Source organism: Pleurodeles waltl, chromosome 2_2, assembly GCF_031143425.1.
Source record: "Pleurodeles waltl isolate 20211129_DDA chromosome 2_2, aPleWal1.hap1.20221129, whole genome shotgun sequence".
Classification (NCBI taxonomy): Eukaryota; Metazoa; Chordata; class Amphibia; order Caudata; family Salamandridae; genus Pleurodeles; species Pleurodeles waltl.
The window spans coordinates 266,291,593-266,312,846 of record NC_090439.1 but is presented as its reverse complement, the minus strand read 5'-3'; positions in this window follow the sequence as shown (position 1 = coordinate 266,312,846).

Here is a 21,254-nt window from a genome sequence, read left to right as displayed (position 1 = left end):
CCAGTAACAATGCTAGCCACCAGGGCATGGGGAGGGCCACATACCGCCAACTGCAGCATACATGGAACCCACACAGACCTGCCCAGTAGTGGATGCCTACAAGCTAGGTAGGAGAAATATCACATCAGAACCCTGCCCAACATGGGACCTACTCTGCAATGTCAGGCCTGTTCTAGGGGCACCCATAGACACACATCCACTACTCGGATACCACCCCACCAGGTGTAAGTTGTAATGATGGGCACTGTACTCACCCCCTTGTGGCTGCTGTGATGCCCTCAAGTGCCCATCCAGCTCCTGATAGGCCACAGCCAGTATGCGGCAATCAGGGGTGTCAGGGTTCGACGGGTACCCCTTCCTCATTGGGAGGCCATCCCCAGCTGGGCCTCCGCGTACTTCCGTGCCCAGCGTCTCAGGTCCTCCAACCATTTCTGACAGCGGGTGCTCCGCCTGCCGTAGACCCCCAGGGTCTGCATTTCCTTGGCGATGGCACGCCATATACCCTTCTTTTGATGGGCGCTGACCTTCAGAGAAATACACACAGGGAAAGGTATTAGTCAGACCATCCTGCCTGTCACACTCATGGTCCACCATACCCCTTCCCATCGCCATTTGCACACACAGGGACCAGCACACAAGGTGCATGCCACCCAGGGGACATCTACTAACATCCCCCTACACGAGGCCTTCACACACACCACTCCATGCATTCATGCCCCATGCATCGTGCTCACAGTGTACTCACCTGTTGGTCTGGAAGGCCATACAGCAGTCCGTACTGGGGTTGGATCCCATCCACCAGTCTCTCCAACTCCGCCGAAGTGAATGCAGGGGCCTCTTCCCCAGTCACACGTGCCATGGTAGGTTGCAGGCACAGGTCACAGCAGCACATGCAGTGTAGGTCCTCTCCTGTTGAAGGTCAGGTAGCAAGTGAGTGAACAGATGGAAAATTGCGGTGACGTCCGCGGTGGTGCATACCGTCAGTGCCAGCATACATCACCATTGGCCACTGTACTCCATAGGGGCCAATATCATCCAATGAGGCATTGCACGGTGGTTCTCGACCTCCTCCCGCAACGGAGCACAATGTCAGTGGAATTACCTCACTTCCACCTGTCCCTCCACACAGGAAAGGCGGACACCATTTCGGAAGGGGGCAGGCCCTGGATTATAACTGCGTCACTGTTCACAATTGGAAAACAGGACAAATGCCACTTATACATTTCAAATTAACATCATGCATTGTACTGTTGTGGCTACAATGTTCAGTTTGTGACCGGCTCCTCACTCTTTTGCCCCATAGATTGCTACCGCTGCGGATGAATAGGAGATGGAGACATCCCCCCGTGTACAGACCCCTGGTGGACTCGGCAACAATGGAGGACAGGCACATTATCCTCACCTACAGACTTGACAGGGCCACAATCACGGAGCTGTGTGCCCAACTGGAGCCTAACCTGATATTGTCAAAGCCCAGCTCACCTGAGTTCTTGTTCAGTTCTGAAGGAGTTTGAAGACAATCCGACCCCACCCTGAAACTGCTTGTTCCAGCACACTAGTTTTTAAAACAGTGCACTAAGAACAGAAGCTCAAGGGAAGGGGGAAGTGGATAAAATAAAAAAAAGAGAGACAACACCGTTCTTGCGTTTCCACTGTTGAAGTGCTGCACAAATCTGCGGCCCTTTCTGACTTCTGTAGAAACTGGTGCCTAATGAAACATAAACAAAGAACAGATAAGTGCAACCTATTCCTAAATGGGTTCCTGACTATCCCTTTATTTATTAGAAATTCTCTTCTAAAAGTACCTCTTGGATCCTGGTCTCTAGTTTCCAGGTTTGGAATGTGTTACTGCTCTGGGATGTGTTTTCTATTACTGTAAAACTTTTTTCCCATATTTCCAGAATCTTTTATAAAACAAATACTGTACTTTTACATCAAAATACAGCATGTAATTTGTGCAAGTCCTTGATTTACTATTTGCCTTGCTGTTAATGGTTTCCACTGTTCGATTCTTAAAAGTTCCATGAGAAAAAACAATGTTTGCTTCACAAAGTTCTGCAAAATATTCTTGTAACAAAGAGTTTGAATCACAATGTTCGTGGAAGGTATTTCGTTTCAAATTGTCTATACACGAATCCAGAAATTGTTGTCAAAGTTCTTTCAGGTAATAAAAGGTTTTGCACTTACTTGTTGCTGGCAAGAGATACTGATCAGTCTAACCTTGTCTTCTTTCTCTTTTGCAGGTTACTCATAGGAGAGAGGCTGAAGCAAGGAGGAACCGGAAACCGGAAGAAAGAAGAGCCAGAAGCTGCGCCCATTGAAGTCAATAAAAGTCTGTAAAGAGCAGGAGTGCCAGCGCCGAGGGATCTGTTCTCAGGTGAGCGGGAGGTAGACGAGCACAAGCACTGGGTGAGGCTCGGGGGATGCCTTTTATAGACAGGGCTGGGTGTGGTCCTCACATGCTGCACGTGTTCTTGGAAGATGTGCAGAGCTGGGTGTGGTTTGAAGAGCTGGGTGTGGTCCTCACATGCTGCACATGTTCTTGAAAGGTGTGCAGAGTTTCAGTTATTATGCAAATGAGTTGGATTAACACATGGCCTAGGGAGGAGTGTTTTAAAGAAGCCTTGGTAAAAGCAAGGCCCAATGTGTAAACAAAACAGCACATTAAACAACATACACAGAAGCCTGGGGGGGGGGGAAGGTGAGATAACAAGAAAGGCTTTCAATAGTAAGTTTAAAAGGGAGCTATTACAGAACCCACTAGTGCAGTGAGAGGGGACATGCTCTTTGCTGTGTACAAACCCTAACAGTTGCCCCCTCAAAGGCCCTCCTACAGGACGGGGTTTTCCTGGATTTTTTAAATAAAACCGTCTAATCAGCTGGTGGGCATGTACATATGATGCTGGTTCCCATGAATTCTCAGATTCATCATATCCTTTCCATTCTACTAAATAAAACAGACGTCCACTAATTCTTTTTGAGTCTTTTATGCTTTTCACTTCATATTCCAGATTTCCCTTAATTGGTATGGGTGGAGGTGGTGGTTCAGGTCGGGTTTTTGAGTTGTACGGCTTAAGCAAGGACACATGGAATGTAGTATGTACTGGATATTCTTTTGGTAAATCTAATTTTACTGTTACCAGGTTTACTATGACAGTTATACTAAAGGGTCCAATGAAACGTGGTTGCAGCTTTCGGGATCCCTCTATGTTTAGGTTCTTTGTGGAGAGCCATACCTTGTCACCAATTTTATACATTGGGGCCTCAGACCTGTGTTTGTCTGCTTGTCTTTTCATGCTTTCCTTGTACTTTAATAAATGTTTCCTGGCTTTGTCTTGTATGTCACCTAACCTCGTTAGTCTATCCGTTACTGTAGGCAACAGGGAATCTTCTAACAAAATGGGTATAGCTCTTGGATGATACCCCTGCAAGAAATAGAATGGTGAGCAAAGTAGAGCTGAATGCTCAGTATTATTATAAACAAACTCTGCTACAGGGAGAGCTTCCAACCATTCACTAGAATAATCAGCCAATAAACAACGTAGCGTTTGAAGTAAGGTTTGGTTCAGTCGTTCAGTCTGTCCATCTGTCTCTGGGTGGAAAGCAGTGGATGAGGCCACATCTATTTTCAGTTTTTCACATAATTTTTTCCAAAATCTGGAGTTGAACTGGCTCCCTCGGTCTGAAACCACTTTGCTTGGCAAACCATGTAAACGCACAATTTCCCTTATAAAAATATCGGCAAATTCTGCCGCTGTGGGTAATTTCCGTAATGGTACAAAATGTGCCATTTTAGATAAAAAATCCACTATAACCAACACTGTTGTGAAGGATTTTACAGGTGGTAAACCTACAATAAAGTCTACGCTCACAGTGTGCCAAGGTTGTTTGGGTGTTGGCATTGGTATTAACAAGCCGTCAGGAGCCTTATGAGAAGATTTATGTCTTGCACAAATTGGACAGGTAGTGACAAATTGCTTAATGTCCTTTCTTATAGTGTCCCACCAAAAGTGTTTTTGCACATTTTCCAGGGTTTTTACCCAACCAGGATGACCTGCCAAGGGTGAGGCGTGATGCCAAATTATCACCTGTGTTTGTAATTCAGAGGTGGGCACTAACAGCATGTTGTCGTGATACAATAAACCTCGTTGTATTGTGTTATGGGAATCCTTTAACCAATCCTGAGGTGCTATTTGCATGTGTGCATTATATAGATCTGTGATGAAATCCTTCTGTTGTACTGGTGCCAACAACTTTTGGGGAGGAATAATGGGTTCTCCTATTTTATCTTGTTTCATGTCTGAGGTATGTCCGTATCTAGATAACACATCAGATTGAATTTGTTGTGCACCTGGTCTATAGGTTATAACAAAGTCAAATGTGCTAAAAAAATTTAACCAGCGCATCTGACGTGGTGTTAGTGCTTTAAGTGATCCAAAAAACTGTAGGTTCTTATGGTCAGAAAAGATTGTAACTGGGTACTTGGCTCCCATTAAATGGTGCCTCCATTCTGAAAAGGCTACTTTGATAGCTAGTAGTTCCCTTTCAGCCACAGTGTAACTTGTTCAGCTGGCAATAACTTTTTGGAATAGAAGGCTGTAGGATGTAACTGGCCATCTACTGCATCTCGTTGAGAGAGAACTCCTCCTAAAGCTACTTGTGAAGCATCTGCTTCAACAAAAAAGGGCATTACTGTGTACTCAAATAAACCAAACTTTGTCTTGAAAGCTGTCTTCCACTCATCCCCCTCTTTTACTCGGACCAGGTGGTAAGCTCCCCGCAGATCTAGTTTAGTGTATACAGTAAATGTCTTAATTGATCCAACAACACAGGTATTAGAGGAAGAGGATATTTATTCTTTATTGTAGCCTTATTTAGTCCTCTATAATCGATACACGCGCGCAGGGATTTCTCCGGCTTCGGGATAAAAAAGAGTGGAGATGACACCGGAGATGTGGAATGACGGATGAACCCAGACTGTAGTAGGTCATCTAGGTAGGTTCTTAAGTATTTGGTTTCTTCGTCAGTCAAAGCATATACTCTGTTATTAGGTAAAGGGGCCCCTGGGATAAGATCTATACGGCAGTCATAAGACCGATGTGGGGGCAGCACACTAGCCTTTACTGGATCAAAGACGTCTTTAAAGTCAGAATATTCAGGAGGGAGACTTGGTTCATCTTGTGTAACACTAGCACAGTGTAATACTGTGCTCTGTTCTGTACCTGCTTCTTGATAGCAATTGGTTCTACAGAAAGAGGAATCCAAAGTAACAGTTCTATTCACCCAATCAATTTTTGGGTTATGAGTTGTTAACCAGGGTACCCCGAGAATCAAACCAAAATTAGGAGTATCTATCAGATCAAAGCTAATCACCTCTGTGTGCCCGTTCTGACAGACCATAACGAGTGGACTTGTTTGTTTTGTGATTAATCCAGAGGTCTATTCTGACCCATCCACTGCACATACTGCTTCTGGACAAGGCTTTAGGCACATAGGAAGTCCTAAGATTTCAGCTAACTTATTATCCACAAAATTTCCTGTCGCGCCTGAGTCCAGTAGGACAGGGAGAGAATGCCTCACTTGGGTAGTAACAATTAAAACGACCTGAATTATGAAATGTCTAGGTATGTGCGGTACCCTGAAGGCTGCAGCATTAGAGGTTTGATTAAGATGTTTTCTCGAACAAGTAACCTCTCCCCTTGTCGAGCTTAATCGTTTCCCGATTCAGTTGAGGAGGTGGAGGAAACAGCACCCTTTTGTGGAGTTTTAGGCTTTACTGGACATTCTCTGGCAAAGTGACCTGCCCTGCCACAATATAAACATAATTGAAATTTTCTCCTTCTTTCTTTTTCCTCTGATGTGAGTGGACCTCTGAGTGTCCTTATTTGCATAGGCTCTGGTTCAGGGAGTTTATTATCTGTGTCTTTCTTCTCATGTCTAATAAAAGTTAACCGTGATTCCAGTTTGTATTTATCTCCCTTTCTTTCTCCTAGTCTATGTTCTAATTTCACAACTAAATCTACAAAGTCTGAATAGTCTTTTGGCAAATCAACGATATGAGCCAGCGCATCTTTTAACTCGTCTCTCAAACCTTTATAAAAAAGGGAGACACGCTTTTCTTCTGGCCACTGTGTCTCGGTGAGTAAACGTTTAAAACTAGTGAGATAGGTCAATAAATCCTTGTTACCTTGTTTAAGATTTAAAAGCTCATTATCACTTGCCTGCATGAAAGTGTGTTTTGCAAAAAGGCTGGTCATGGTACGTTTAAATTGATTCCAATTATTGAGGATGGGATCATCTCTATCCACGAAAGGAATTGACCAATTGGCTGCTGTGCCACCCAAATAAGACAAGACGAATGCCACTTTCGTATCATCAGTAGGGAACTGTTGTGGCTTACAAATGAAGTGTAATTGACATTGATTGATAAAAACATGGAATTTGTTACTATCTCCATGAAAACGTTCAGGTGCTGCTAAGGGCACAACATTAGGAACATTAACAGTAACCTCAACTGGGGAAGGCAAAGTTGTATGTTTTGATGGCACCCCTGTCTCTGAGGAGGTTTTAAACAAAGGCCTAGAAGCTGTGTTCCACTGAGATCCCCTACATTTATACCTGCTTAAATCCTGTTTTAAAGAGGTATTCTCCATCTTTAATCTCTCTATTTCCTCTTGCATATGTTGCAAGATGCCAGACACTGATTCATTATGAGCCAAGTCCTCATTTAGGGCCTGCGCCATATCCGTGACGACAATGCCCTCTATTTCTTCCCCGGTATTCATCGTCCACCAGAACTGACATTTTTTAAAGGCTTGTGCTTCTGTCAAAGCCCAGCTCACCTGAGTTCTTGTTCAGTTCTGATGGAGGTTGAAGACAATCCGACCCCACCCTGAAACTGCTTGTTCCAGCACACTAGTTTTTAAAACAGTGCACTCAGAACAGAAGCTCAAGGGAAGGGGGGAAGTGGATAAAATAAAAAAAAGAGAGACAACACCGTTCTTGCGTTTCCACTGTTGAAGTGCTGCACAAATCTGCGGCCCTTTCTGACTTCTGTAGAAACTGGTGCCTAATGAAACATAAACAAAGAACAGATAAGTGCAACCTATTCCTAAATGGGTTCCTGACTATCCCTTTATTTATTAGAAATTCTCTTCTAAAAGTACCTCTTGGATCCTGGTCTCTAGTTTCCAGGTTTGGAATGTGTTACTGCTCTGGGATGTGTTTTCTATTACTGTAAAACTTTTTTCCCATATTTCCAGAATCTTTTATAAAACAAATACTGTACTTTTACATCAAAATACAGCATGTAATTTGTGCAAGTCCTTGATTTACTGTTTGCCTTGCTGTTAATGGTTTCCATTGTTCGATTCTTAAAAGTTCCATGAGAAAAAACAATGTTTGCTTCACAAAGTTCTGCAAAATATTCTTGTAACAAAGAGTTTGAATCACAATGTTCGTGGAAGGTATTTCGTTTCAAATTGTCAATACACGAATCCAGAAATTGTTGTCAAAGTTCTTTCAGGTAATAAAAGGTTTTGCACTTACTTGTTGCTGGCAAGAGATACTGATCAGTCTAACCTTGTCTTCTTTCTCTTTTGCAGGTTACTCATAGGAGAGAGGCTGAAGCAAGGAGGAACCGGAAACCGGAAGAAGGAAGAGCCAGAAGCTGTGCCCATTGAAGTCAATGAAAGTCTGTAAAGAGCAGGAGTGCCAGCGCCGAGGGATCTGTTCTCAGGTGAGCGGGAGGTAGACGAGCACAAGCACTGATTGAGGCTCGGGGGATGCCTTTTATAGACAGGGCTGGGTGTGGTTTGAAGGGCTGGGTGTGGTCCTCACATGCTGCACATGTTCTTGGAAGATGTGCAGAGCTGGGTGTGGTTTGAAGAGCTGGGTGTGGTCCTCACATGCTGCACATGTTCTTGAAAGGTGTGCAGAGTTTCAGTTATTATGCAAATGAGTTGGATTAACACATGGCCTAGGGAGGAGTGTTTTAAAGAAGCCTTGGTAAAAGCAAGGCCCAATGTGTAAACAAAACAGCACATTAAACAACATACACAGAAGCCTAGGGGTGGGGGAAGGTGAGATAACAAGAAAGGCTTTCAATAGTAAGTTTAAAAGGGAGCTATTACAGAACCCACTAGTGCAGTGAGAGGGGACATGCTCTTTGCTGTGTACAAACCCTAACAGATATCTGCTATCCGTCACCCCTCTGGGATCCTCCCTCTTGTGCAAGTTCTATCTGTGCTTCATTTCCTGGCAACTGGTTCTTTCCAAGTGACAGTGGGCTTGGCAGCAGAAATGTCACAGCCAATGTTCTTAATAGTGCTGATCAGAGTGTTGTCTGCCCTGATTAAACACATGTGCAACTACATTGCACTCCCCCATGTGGAGGATTTGGCAACAGTGAAGGCTGACTTCTATGCAATGGGACATATCCCCAACATCATTGGGGCATTTGATGGAACACAAATTCCATTTGTCCCCCCTGGCAAAATTAACAGGTATTCAGAAATCAAAAGAGTTTTCATTCCATGAATGTCCAAATGGTGTGCTTGGCAGACCAGTACATCTCCCATGTCAATGCTAAGTATCTTGGGTCTGTGCATGATGCCTTTATCCTGAGGAATAGCAGCATCCCAAATGTGATGGCCCAACTCCAGAGGCACAGGGTGTGGCTAATAGGTGAGCCCTGCTTCCCACCCATGGATGTGGGTGTATGGGGATGGTGTAGGCCAGATGGGATAGTGTGTGGCTAAATGTTGTCCCTCAATATTTGCAGGTGACTCAGGTTACCCCAACCTATCATGGCTACTGACCCTTGTGAGGAACGCCAGGACAAGGGCAGAAAAACGTTGCAATTAGGCACATGGGCGTACAAGAAGGATAATAGAATGTACCTTTGGCCTCCTGAAGTCCAGGTTTCGGTGCCTCCACCTAACAGGTGGATCCCTGTGCTACTCACCTAAGAATGTCTGCCAGATAATCGTGGCATGCTGTATGTTGCAAAACCATGCCTTGAGATGCCATGTGCCTTTGCTGCAGGAGGAGGAGGCTGGAGATGGCTGTGTGGCAGCAGTGGACCCTGTGGACAGTCAAGATAAGGAGGCAGAGGAAGAGAATGAGGACAACAGAACTGCAGTGATCAGACAATACTTCCAATGACACACAGGTAGGACAGTGTTACTTCATCTTTTATTGACATTTTCTTGTTTATCTTTGTCACTGGCATGCTGGTATTTCCCACTTCTTCGCCCATTCATTGTACCCTTTGGTAACTCATTTTGCAGATGTTGGTGCCCCACTATCGCTCCTGGTGTGATCACTGCAGTCAACTACAGGTCTTTCCAATGTGAACATTACTGTACATTTGAATTGCAATGTTTGAACCTGGTTAAATGAATACATACTTAAATCATTTGACATACTCCATACTTTTTTTCAATGGGTGTTCATTGAAGTGCTAAGAAGTAGAGGGGCAAGTGCATTGGGCTGGGTGATGATGGAGGAAATTCCAGGGTATAGTTCCAGTCTATTGGTAGCACAGGTGCACTGTCCAAGGAAACATAGAAAGGGGAGCAATGGAAGTTCAAGGTGGACAGAGTGACAGAGTGGGACACAAGGGTGACAATTAGGAGAGTCTCATTCCTGTTGGGGATCTTGGCAATAGTCTCTGGCTTCTGCCTGAATCGCATGGAACGTTTGTGGGGTGGTACACCTTCTGCAGTGGGAGGGGTGCTGGTGGCCTGTTGGTCCTGTGGCAGTGCCTCCTGTCCACTAGTGACAGTGGAGGTGGAAGGCAGTTCAGATGTCTGTCTAGTAGCAGGGGCCTGCTGTTGTGAGGCTGCCTCCCTCACAATGTCAGCTATGTCTGCCAGCACCCCTGTAGTGGAGACCAGGGTGGTGTTAATGACCTGCAAGTCCTCCCTGATCCCCTGGTACTGTCCCTCCTGCAGCCGCCTGTTCTTCTGCACATTGGCCAGGATCTGGCCCAGCGTATCCTGGGAATGTTGGTATGCTCCCAGGATCTCAGTGAGTCAGTTCTCTGGGCCTGCCCTTCCCCTGGCGCACAGCACTCCTCTCCGTTTCCCTGTTGACCTGTGCCTCTGTCACCTGAACCATGTGCCCACTCCCACTGACCCCAAGTCCCTGATTGTCTTGGGGGCGAGGTGTGCCCTGGGGTCCCTGTAGTGATGGACACACTGCTGATTGACGTGTCCTGGGAACGGAGGTATAGGTATGCTGGGTGGGTGCTGTGGTAGTGTTTTCTGAGGGGGGAGGCTCTGTGGTGGTGTGTGACTGTGTCTGGGATACCGACTGTCCAGAGGTTCCTGGTTGGCCTGGTTGGTCATCCACATCCAGGCGACCAGAGTCGCTGTCATCACTGTGGGCCTCTTCTGTGTGGGGACTGGATAGTGCTGGCACCTCTTCTCCGTTGACATTGGCTGGGGTACCTGTGGGGATGTGAATACAGTGTTATTGTTTCTGTGTGTGACATATTGTGCATCAGTGGGTTGCCCTCTTTGGTTGTATTCACCCTGGCATCTTTCACTTGTGTGAGATGATATATGGTGGGATAGCTGATTCTCTCTAATGTGCATGCTTTAGTGATAAGTGTCCATGCAGGGCTGTGAGTGGTGTCCATGCATTGGTGGTGCATGTAGGGCTTGGTATTGGGATGGTTGATATGTGATGGTAGGGTGTGTGGGAGTAGGTGGAGTGATAGGAGTGAGGGTGAGGGTGAAGGTATGCGATGGCATGCAGGTAGCGGGGTGATAGAAATAGAGAGTTGACATGCCAGAGTCCAGTCCTCCTGCTACTCCTGCCAGGCCCTCAGGATGCTTGAGTGCCAAGACTTGCTCCTCCCATGTTGTTAGTTGTGGGGTGGAGGTGGTGGTCCACCGCCAGTCCTCTGTACAGCGAGTTGGTGCCTTGCTGCAATGGAACGTACTTTCCCCTGTAGGTCTTTCCACCTCTTCCTCATGTCATCCCCGCTTCTTGGGTGCTGTCCCAGGGCATTGACCCTGTCCACAATCCTCCGCCATAGCTCCATCTTCCTAGCAATGGATATCTGCTGCATCTGTGCTCCAAATAGCTGTGGCTCTACCCGGATGATTTCCTCCACTATGACCCTTAGCTCCTCCTCTGAGAATCGGGGGTGTCTTTGTGGTGCCATGGGTGTTGTGTGAGTGGTGTGGGTGAGGGTGCGTAGGGTGATGTGTTGGGGTGTGTGATGTAAGGTGTATGGGTGGTATATAGGTGATGGTGGTGTGTGGCTATGGTCTTGTCTGTGGTTGTGGTGTCTGTCTCATGCCAATGGTTTGTAGTCGTAAAGGGTTGTGGGTTCTGTGGATGTGTGTTTTACAGTGGTTTCAGTGTGGTGTGTGTATGGGTGTCAGGTGAGTGTGGTTTGAATTTTCCAATGTGGTGTTGTTTTGCATGTGTGTGTGTATTTATGAGCGCAGGGGTGTGTATTGCCAATATTTTACCATCATTGAAGGTCCACTGTGGTGATTCGTGGGTCATAATGTGGTGGGCATTGTTCTGTTGGCAAAACGGTGTGGGTTTTGATACCACCAGTTTATCACTGACCTTTGGTGTGGCGGAATTGTGTATGTGGCCGAATAGTGATGGATTGGTATGTCATAATATGGTGAGTGGATGTCCACCACGGCGCCGGTAGGTTGGTGGAAGTCAGCGTGGCGGTAAGCAGGATTTTCCTCAATGTCATAATGAAGGCCAGAGTCTCTCCTTTGTGCAAGAGTTTTTTAAGGAGAGAGGAAGTTTCCAAAAGTCAGGCACCGGTGTCTAATCCTGGGGTGGGATGTCACCTCTCCACTCCTGCCCCAGCTCTTCTGCACAGCATGCTGGGACAGTCAAAACGGCATCATCCAGGAGCCACTGGTCTCATCAGCAACCTCAGCTCAACCACTCACTGACATCACTACCAGAGAATTGCACACTAGAATTTCAAAGGGAGCCCCCACCGGGGTGTTGGCTCCAGTTGGCTTGGCACTCTCCTTTGTTCAGTGAGCCTGGGCAGGCCCATTCCTGGTACAGTGCGACAGTTGGGTGATTGAGCCATATCATTCCACCAACTCCTTTCCTCCTCAGGAGCTGGGAGAAGTACTGCTAATTGCTCCTTTTGTGTGGGGCGTCCTTTTTCCTGCTGATGGAAAATTTGTAATTAACTGGGCACAGCAGTGTGACAAAAGGGCTCAGATCCTGAGCTGAGCTAGTGAAGTATGAAAAATCTGGATGACCCATAAGGTGTACAGTTATCATTCTGGAGGTTATCTAATTGACTTTATCACACAAGTTACACTCCAGTTCAAGATGTCAATGGTCTCTGTAGGCCAAAGGGGAGTGAAACTGAACTCTAAGGCAGCTCTCTCCTTATGTGCATAATGGGGTGCCCTTAGCTAAAACAGTAAATCAGACTGACTTTCCCTGTTAGTGTACACTACTCTTATAAGCCCTATCTCTGAGCAAAATCTATTCCGGCAGAGTCCCTGCTGTGCCAGGCTACCTATGCGTGGTTACTAGGCTGTGCATGACAGTAGTCTCCCAAATGCAGCCTGCAGAAGTGTGTACACACGTGTGCACATGTGTTCAAGTGTAACCAGCCAAGTACCCCTTATCCTCAAAAGGCGGACACTGGCAGTAAACATATGCAGCCCGTTTTACATGTAATCACCATGGGTGCGACACTCATAGGAAGGCTCACCCACAGTACAACCCCGTGATCCGAAAAAGCAAAAACTCCAGGCCTACGGAAGGGTAGAAATCAATTTCAACAGGGCATAACTGGCACTGTGCACAATCAGCAGAGTAGTCACAGAGGGGCAGGGTAAGCTTGACACCCCAGTCACAGAGATGAAAATCAAGGTGGCTATTAGAAATCGGGTTACTGGATGACTGGGGTGTGAGACTTGGTCAAGCAGCAAGCACAATCCTGGTCAGGCTATGGCACAAGCAAACCTAAAATTGACCTGTGCTCAGCCCCCTGGTAGCTTGGCAAAAAGCAGTCAGGCTTAACCTAGAGGCAATGTGTGAAGTATTTGTGCAACACTTCAAACAGTAAAACAGTGAAACACCTCACAAAAAGACCCACAGCAGGTTAGACAAATCTAGTTTAAGTTAATAAACAAATTAATTATTTTTAGTTAAAAAATAAATAAGACCATAATAGCAAAAATCCAATCAGTAGAACCAGAGTTATGAATTTTTAAAGAATAAACTGTAAAATAGCACTTAGAAGGAGAACGCGTCAATTGTGGCAATCTGGTCACATTGAACCGGGTCAACATCAAAAGTTTAGGCCGACCGTGATGGAGTGTGGTTTGCATACAGTCCCAGATTAGTCTCGCTGAACATTAACCTTTTCATGTTTTGTGTCAAATATACATTTCACTTTAGAAAGGGTCATTGGGAACAAGGAGAGCGTTGCAGGTGTTAGTCAGTGTGGCGCGAGGAGCATTGCTGATGCACAGGCTGGTGCTTCCTATTGGTAGTCCTCCGCAGGCAATCGATGCTTGCCATGCAAGAAGAAGGACTGGTGGTGGCTTGCACTGAATTTTGTTGCAAGCAGTGAGGTTCTGGTGCAAACAGGCCTGTTCACCATCACCAAGATAAAAGAATGGTAGGTTTCAAGAGCCCATGAGCTGCACCAAAGGTCCAGGACTTGAGAGGCACCACATGTGGATTAGGAACTTGCTGCCACTGGGTCCAGGGGCTGGTTGGGAAGCCTCTTATATCCCTGAGGCTCAGATAAGGAAGGTAACAGACTAGCTCTTTCAGTTACTCTGGGGGCCTAGGTTTAAGATGAAGTTCCAGGTCCTGTTCTTCTATCCCAAGCAAGAGGGCAGCAAGCAGCAGTTCGCACAGCAGGGCAGCAGTTCCTTAAGAGAAGCAGTTTAGCAGAGTGGCACCGCTTGTAGTGGCACAGCAGTCCTTTTTCCAGGCAGAGTATCTACAAGTCCAGAAGTGTACTCAAGATGTAGTGTCTGAAGTCTTACTTTTATAACCTGGGGCCCTAGTTATGGAAGGTGGAAGAAGTTTTAGATGGTGGCTTTGAGGTGAATGGCATTTTCTGTCTCCCCTGCCCTGGCTCCAAGCTGGCTAATGGTAAAATGCAGAGTTGTTAGGACCTTTCTTTGATGGCCAAACACAGGCAATTGAAATGCCAGTGGGGCTGTACTCAGCTCAGCCACAAATCCTGCCAGTGGATGGCCCACTCAGGTACACCTAATCCCTCTATTGTGTGAATGTTGGGAGGAATTCACAAAGTCTAGCTGTCAGTTATACTTAGTCATGTGATCCAGGCCAGGCTATAGGCACAAAATGGATAAGAACAGAAAGTTCCATCTTTCTAAAAGTGGTATTTTTAAAATAGTGACCACAATTCTTCTTCACCCTAAATAGGGCTTTCCATCCCAAGGCCAAAGACACCAAACATGAACTGGTTATCTCTTCCCATTTTGAAATCACACTTGTAATGAGGCAATTATAATGTTATCGTATTGGAGAGATAGACCTTGCAGAAGTAGAAAACAAATTTAAGAGTTTTTCACTACCAGGACATGTAAAACTTAAACGTTAATGTCCAAAATTCGTCAGGCCAACATGGCAGTTTAAAACTGCACATACAACAGTTGCAATTGCAGGCTTGAGACATGCTGAAAGGGCCACTTAGTGGTTGGCACAATCAGTTCTGCAGTCCCACTAGTAGCATTTCATGTAGAGGCCCTGGGTACCCACAGTACCACTTTACTCTGGACTTCTAAATAACGTAAATGGGCCAATTCGGTAGAGGCGAATCTAATATATCTTTGGGAGAAGACACAAACACTTTAGCACTGGCTAGCACTGGTAAAGTGCTAACCAGGGCTAAGGCCAACAAAAATAGGTTCAATAAAGTGGAGGTGGAGATGCAAATGTTTGTGGGACGATCACTGTAAGGCTGGCAGGATTAACAATGGCTGTCAAGAATCTGGTGCCTGGCAATATTCCTATTATTGTACCCATATAGACATGCTTGAGCCACTTCTGTCTAAGATGTACACTACAGCTGTGAAGGTAGGAGTACTGCCACTGATAATTAGGGAGGCATTTGAGATATCCTTACCAGACTCGTTAGATCTAGCTTTCTACAGACCCCTGTCTATGCTCAACTTATACTACAACATATTGAGCAAAGTGTTGGCGAATCTTCTCCTGCCTATGATGCCTGAGGTGATCCATTCAGATCAGGTTGGTTTCACAATGGGAAGAAACACATCAGCTAATATCAGGTGTGTGTTTTGAATGGTAGAGGAAAATCATGTGATGAACTTGGTTGCTGCGATGATCCTGTCGATGAACCTGGAGAAGGCTTTCAACATGCTCAGCTGGCAGTTCCTACAGGCTGTGCACAGGAAAATTAATGTGAGGAGAGTTGGTCCCAACATATTATGGCTTATGAAAGGACTTTCCACTATCCCCTTACTATTTGTGTTGGCGGTGGAGCCCTTCACAGGGACCATTAGGATTCAACACGGACAAAAGGGGAAGAAGATAGTTGAGGGTATCCCTTCCATCTTCTTACATGCCAATGACATGTTAATACACTCTATAAGTGGCAAGGATGACCTTACCAATACACTCCCCCTAGTGGAAAAGCTGGGAAGACTCTCCAGACTCTGCACTAACTGGAGAAAGACTTGTGCATTTGCAGTAGATTCACATAGGGTGATTGAGTATGTGATGATAAGACATAGGAACATTGAATAATGGGGAAGCTCTTTTCAATAACTGGGGGTGAGGATATATAACTAGGACAAGGATCATATGGAGGTAATTTGGGTACAGCAATATAATCTTTGCAAAGCAGCTTGAACTTTTGGGGGATGCTGTCTCTGTCTGTAATGGGCCACTTAGCAATCTCCCAGATGAATCTGCTGCCAGGTCATTGTCTCATTTGAGTAATCTGCCTGTCTAGGTCACAACTAGTGAGTCTTTAAATGCTGCTTTTTAATTGTAATGGGGAGCAGGGAGGCACAGATTAACCTTAGCCATCCAGAAGGTCCCTGTCAAGAGGGGAGGGCAACCCCTAGACTTTGAAGCCTATTATTTAGCCTCTCAGCTGCAATGGTTCTCAAGATGAGTTGAGGGCTTGAACCCAGAGGGGAGCAAGCAGCTCGCATGGTTGGGGAGATTAGCAATAAAATGATGGAACAGGTTCATCTACAAACATCAGATACTCCTCTATATGCTCCTACAATCATGCTCTGTGCACTAATACAAGGTATGGCTCTCTGCACAGCTGGATGTCCCTCAAGAGTGGGAAGTGATGGACAAAGGCATTGTAGGGGACTGCTATAGGGATGGCACTTACTAAGTAAGTGGCCTCCCCCTTATGCTCATTGATCTCATATGGACAAGTCCAGCGACCCGGGAGAGCTCTGGGCTCTACTGGTTCCATAACCCACACTTTGTCTAAAGGCTGAAACTCCACCAGGGTGGTCTTCTGGTCATACAAGCGGTTCATAAGCTCTTGACTGGCATCGAGGTTGCTCTTGGCCTTCTTCCAGAAGCATGGTGCCTGGTTGCGGATGGGCAGCTAACTACATCCTGAGGGGGTGCTTTGGGAGCATTCTCCCACCTCTCTTTCACAATGCTTAGGGGTCCCCTGACAGGGTACCCATAGAGAAGTTCAAAGAGGCTGAACCCCACCCCTTTCTGGGGCACTTCTCTGTAAGAAAGAGAAGGCATGGCAATAGGATGTCACACTTATGCCTCATAGCCTCAGGAACTCCTGTGATCATGCCCTTTAAGGTCTTGTTGAATCTTTCCACAAGACTATAGGATTGAGGATGATAGGGTGTGGTGAACTTGTAGGTCAAGTCGCATGCATTCTAAATGGATTTCATGTATGCCGACATGAAGTTTGTGCCCCTGTCAGACACAATCTCCTTTGAGAATTCTACATGGGTAAAGATCCCCACCAGAGTTCTGGTCACCACCAGTGAAGTCACCATCCTCAGAGGTATTGCCTCTGGATAGCAGGTGGCATGATCCACCAAAACCAGGGTAAACCTGTTTCCTAGGGCAGGTTTGGGGCCAAATGGACCAATTACGTTAATGCCCACCCTTTCAAAATGGGTGCCAATGACGGGGAGTGGAATTGGGGGGCCTTGAACCTTTTCCCTGTGTTCCCACTGCCCTGGCAGGTAGGATGGGACCTACAGAATGCATCTGAGGTTGTCTGCATTCAGGGCCAATAGAAGTGGGTGACAAGCCTGCCAAAGGTCTTGTCTTGCCCTAAATGTCCTGCCAGGTGAATGTCATAAGCCAGGCCACAAAACTAACTTGGAATTCCTCCTCCCCGAGCGCTACACTAACCAACCCAGGTGTCTGCCCTCCAGTGAGGGGCTGTGCCCTCTTTGGACATCTGGAATCACTTAGATTGACCATACTTAGAGCACTCTATGCATTGGGGTACAAACCTCCCTGTCTTATGGTAAAAGAACCATTTCTTTTTAGAATCAGACTGGGACTGTTTACCACTATTTCCTTGAAATTTATTTTGGGGGCCTTTTCAGAACTCCTTATTTTTAGGTTTTTTTCCCCCCTTTTTATTCTGTTGAGGACCCTGACCACCTTTGTGGGTGTCTCGTCTAGACACCTTCTTTGACACTCTGGTGCTAGCCCAGAGGTCCACCTCCTCAGCAAGCTTCCTGGGATCAGCCAGCTTGCTGTCACCTAGGTGCTGGTGCAACTCTGTAAAGCAAATACCTGTACAATCCAACATAATCGCTGACTTTACTGCCCGGCACCCAGCCATTCAGTGCCTTACTGAAAAAATCTATCAAATCTACCCAGGTTTGATTTGGGAGCTTGCTACTGTCCCTGAATCATTGGCGATACTTTTCAGGGGTCAGCCCAAATTTGGCAATCAAAATGGTTTTCATGGGATTATACTTGTTCTAGTCCCCAACCTCTAATGTCAGAAGTGTGTCGCTCCCAAGTGCAGGCACGTGTTTCCACAGGCCCACCCCCCCTCAGTGCATTTCCAGAACCCCATGTGCCCTCAGTGCAACTTCATAAGCAGAAAAACACTTGTCAATGTCATCTCCCACCACATAACTGCACACCAAATCTTTGGGTATACCAACCTTCTTGTCTCCATCAGGTACTGTACATATGCTGCCAAAATGAAAGTTGAACTCAGACTGCCTAGACTTGATCTCCAGCCCTTTCAGACTCAGTTCATTAGCCAAGAGACGTTCCTTCTCAGCTAAGGCTCTTTCAGCCTCAACTTGTTTGTCTTTTATCTCAGCTTTCCTCTCATCTGCCTTCATGTTTATTCTTGCCAACTGCAGCCCGGATTCTCTCTCCTCTCTACTCTCCTCTGCGGTCTGGCCATGATTTGAGACACTGCTCCTTGGTTTAGCAGGGGGCACAAATCCAGGGGTATCACCCCCCACTGCTGTTGGCAGCTCCTTGGGAGAGCCATCCACTTGCTTTCCCAACTCATCATGATCTTGTGAGCGGGATCCTGCCCAGGCCCTCAGCTCCTTTTGGTTCTCCTCCTTTTTGGAGGCATCACGGGTAGGTGCCCCCTTTCCCTTGCAGAAGCCCTCCAGCTGGTTAGCTAGGTCAAACTCTCCAACTCCACTTGCGGACCCAGCCAGAGACATGATGTTTAGGATTCAGTAAAGAATGTCAAGCATGGAAATTGTAGCAAAAAGAAAAAACATAAAATTGACCTTTAACTATGGGTAGGTAGTGCACATGTAGCTATAGTCTGACAGTGCACAAACACAAGTCCTATCCTACCGCTGCCACCAATGTTAGAAATGGGGCCTCTGGGGGTGTGCCTTGGCCGTCCTGCAAGATGGCCATCAACTTGTGAGGCTCTGCAGGGCGGGAGCATTAATCCGCTATTAATCCGAGCGGATCGGTCTCCGGAGGTGCCAAATTTACCAGCAGTTGGGCTCCGGATGCTGGTGGAGAAGCGGATAGGCTAGGCGGGCCGGCTTGGTGGTGAGGTCTAGTTGCGCGGCTGCTGACTGGGCATCGCAGTGTGCCAGGGACTTTGCGGAGGCTTCGGGCCTGGCAAGGGCCGGGGGTGGCGTGGAGCGGCACCAGAGCTGTTGCCTACCCCACCTGCCTCCCTGGTCGGGTGGGGCCCCCTGAAGTGGCAACGTGGCGGGCACCTGTGGTATGGCGTGGCGGGCGAAATCCAGGCCCACGGACCCAGCTGGTTGCAGAGCGGTTCCTGGAGTCTGCGGGGTCCCCTGGAGAGGCTACGCGACGAGCGCCTAAGGATAGGTGCTGCAGGAGGAGGATGGCCTTGTGGTCCCGGCTGGATGTATTGGGGCGGCTGTGGACTGTTGTGCCGTGCTGCTGTGTGAAGGGGCTGGGCCTGCCACTCCTGGTGTGGTTCTGGAGTGCCAGGTATTGATTGACGGGGCCTGCCTGGAGGCCAGGTGGCAGTGAAGGAGGGATTCCGGCTGTGAGAGGCCACGACTTGCTGCTGTGCACTGCGCGGGCACGCGAGTGGGGAGCTGGCCGCCCCCTGCCCCGCAGGTGGGTCAAGTGGCCTAGTCTGTGGGCCCAGATGATGAGCAGAAGTGTGAGGCGGGCGGATTGCCTGGTGCATTGTCGGCGACCAACCGGGCGAGAAGAGTCTGGCCGAGCAGTGTGGAGTCAGCTGAGGATACCTTTGGCTGGACTGTGTGCCGGTGTCCCACATAAATAAGACGGAATGCCCCCACCTGGGGCTGTACCCGATTATGATGGGGAAGACAGACCCCAAACAATCAAAACTGGCTTTTGAGGGTAAAAAAAGAGTAGCCATGCGGGCAGATAGATGGAAGAGCCTGGTGCCCAGCGCCACCCCTCCTGGTCCGCGCGACCCCCGCTCCAACAGACGCCGCTACTCGGCCAACTAACTCATCGCTCTCAACCCCGGTTCCTCCACAACATGCTTCCAGGCCACACCGAAGAACACCAAAGGACCCTTCTCCTGCCTCGCCTGCAACTTCACCTGCAACAGAACTAGGAAACCTGCAACAACCAGCACAAACCACCTCCACTGCATACTCCTCAACACACGCTCTGCACGAAAGCACTCCATTGAGCTCTGGGACCTGCTCGACACCACAGCCCCAGACGTAACATTCCTGACCGAAACCTGGTGGAACGACTCCTCAGCACCTGACATCGCTATAGCCATCCCGTACGGCTACAAGATCACCAGAAGAGATCGCCCCAACGGAATCGGAGGAGGAATAGCCATCGCCCACAAATCTACCCTCAAGATCAACACCCACATGGACGATACCCTCAAGATCGCCGAACACCTGCACTTCTGGATCCACACCGACCCCAACACCACTCTCAGGGGAACACACATCTACCGCCCCCCAGGATCATGAACTCCCTTCAGCGACTCCATCGCCGACCTCACGAGCACCCACACCCTCGCCTCCACAGACTACATCCTCCTTGGAGACCTCAATTTCCACCTGGAGAACAACAACAACGCCAACACCACAACCTCTCCAACCTCGGCCTCAAACAACTGGTCAACACACCCACCCACATCGCCGGCCACACGCTCGACCCGATCTTCTCTGCAAGCAACCACGTCACCTTCAGCCACACCACCAAACTCCACTGGACCGACCACCACTGCATCCACTTTACATTCAAGAAGCACATCGAACACCACCGCACCCAACTACCACCCCACCGCCGCTGGAGCAAAGTCACCAAAGACCAACTGACCAGCACCCTCGCCCAGAACCCCCCTCCCGACCCCACCAACCCAGACACCGCCGCTCTCAACCTATGACATTGGATCAACGACTGCGCCAACACCCTTGCACCTCTCAAAAGACCCGCCGACAATCAAGGAAAGAAAAAAGCCGCCTGGTTCACAGACGAACTCGTCGCCTCCAAACGCACCTGCCAGAAACTAAAGAAGAAATGGCTCCTCGAACGCACACCAGACAGCCTGACAGCCCACAAGGAAGCCACCCGCAAGCACCACCAGCTAATCCGACTCGCCAAATGTTCCCACTTCACAGATCGCCTGAACAACAACGCAGACGACACCAAAGAACTCTTCTGCATCGTGAAAGAGTTATCCAACCCCAGCGCCAACGCCAACGACATCCCTCCCTCCCAAGAACTCTGCGACATCCTTTCCTCCTTCTTCTATCAGAAGATCGCCAATATCCACGACAGCCTCAACACCACGCCTC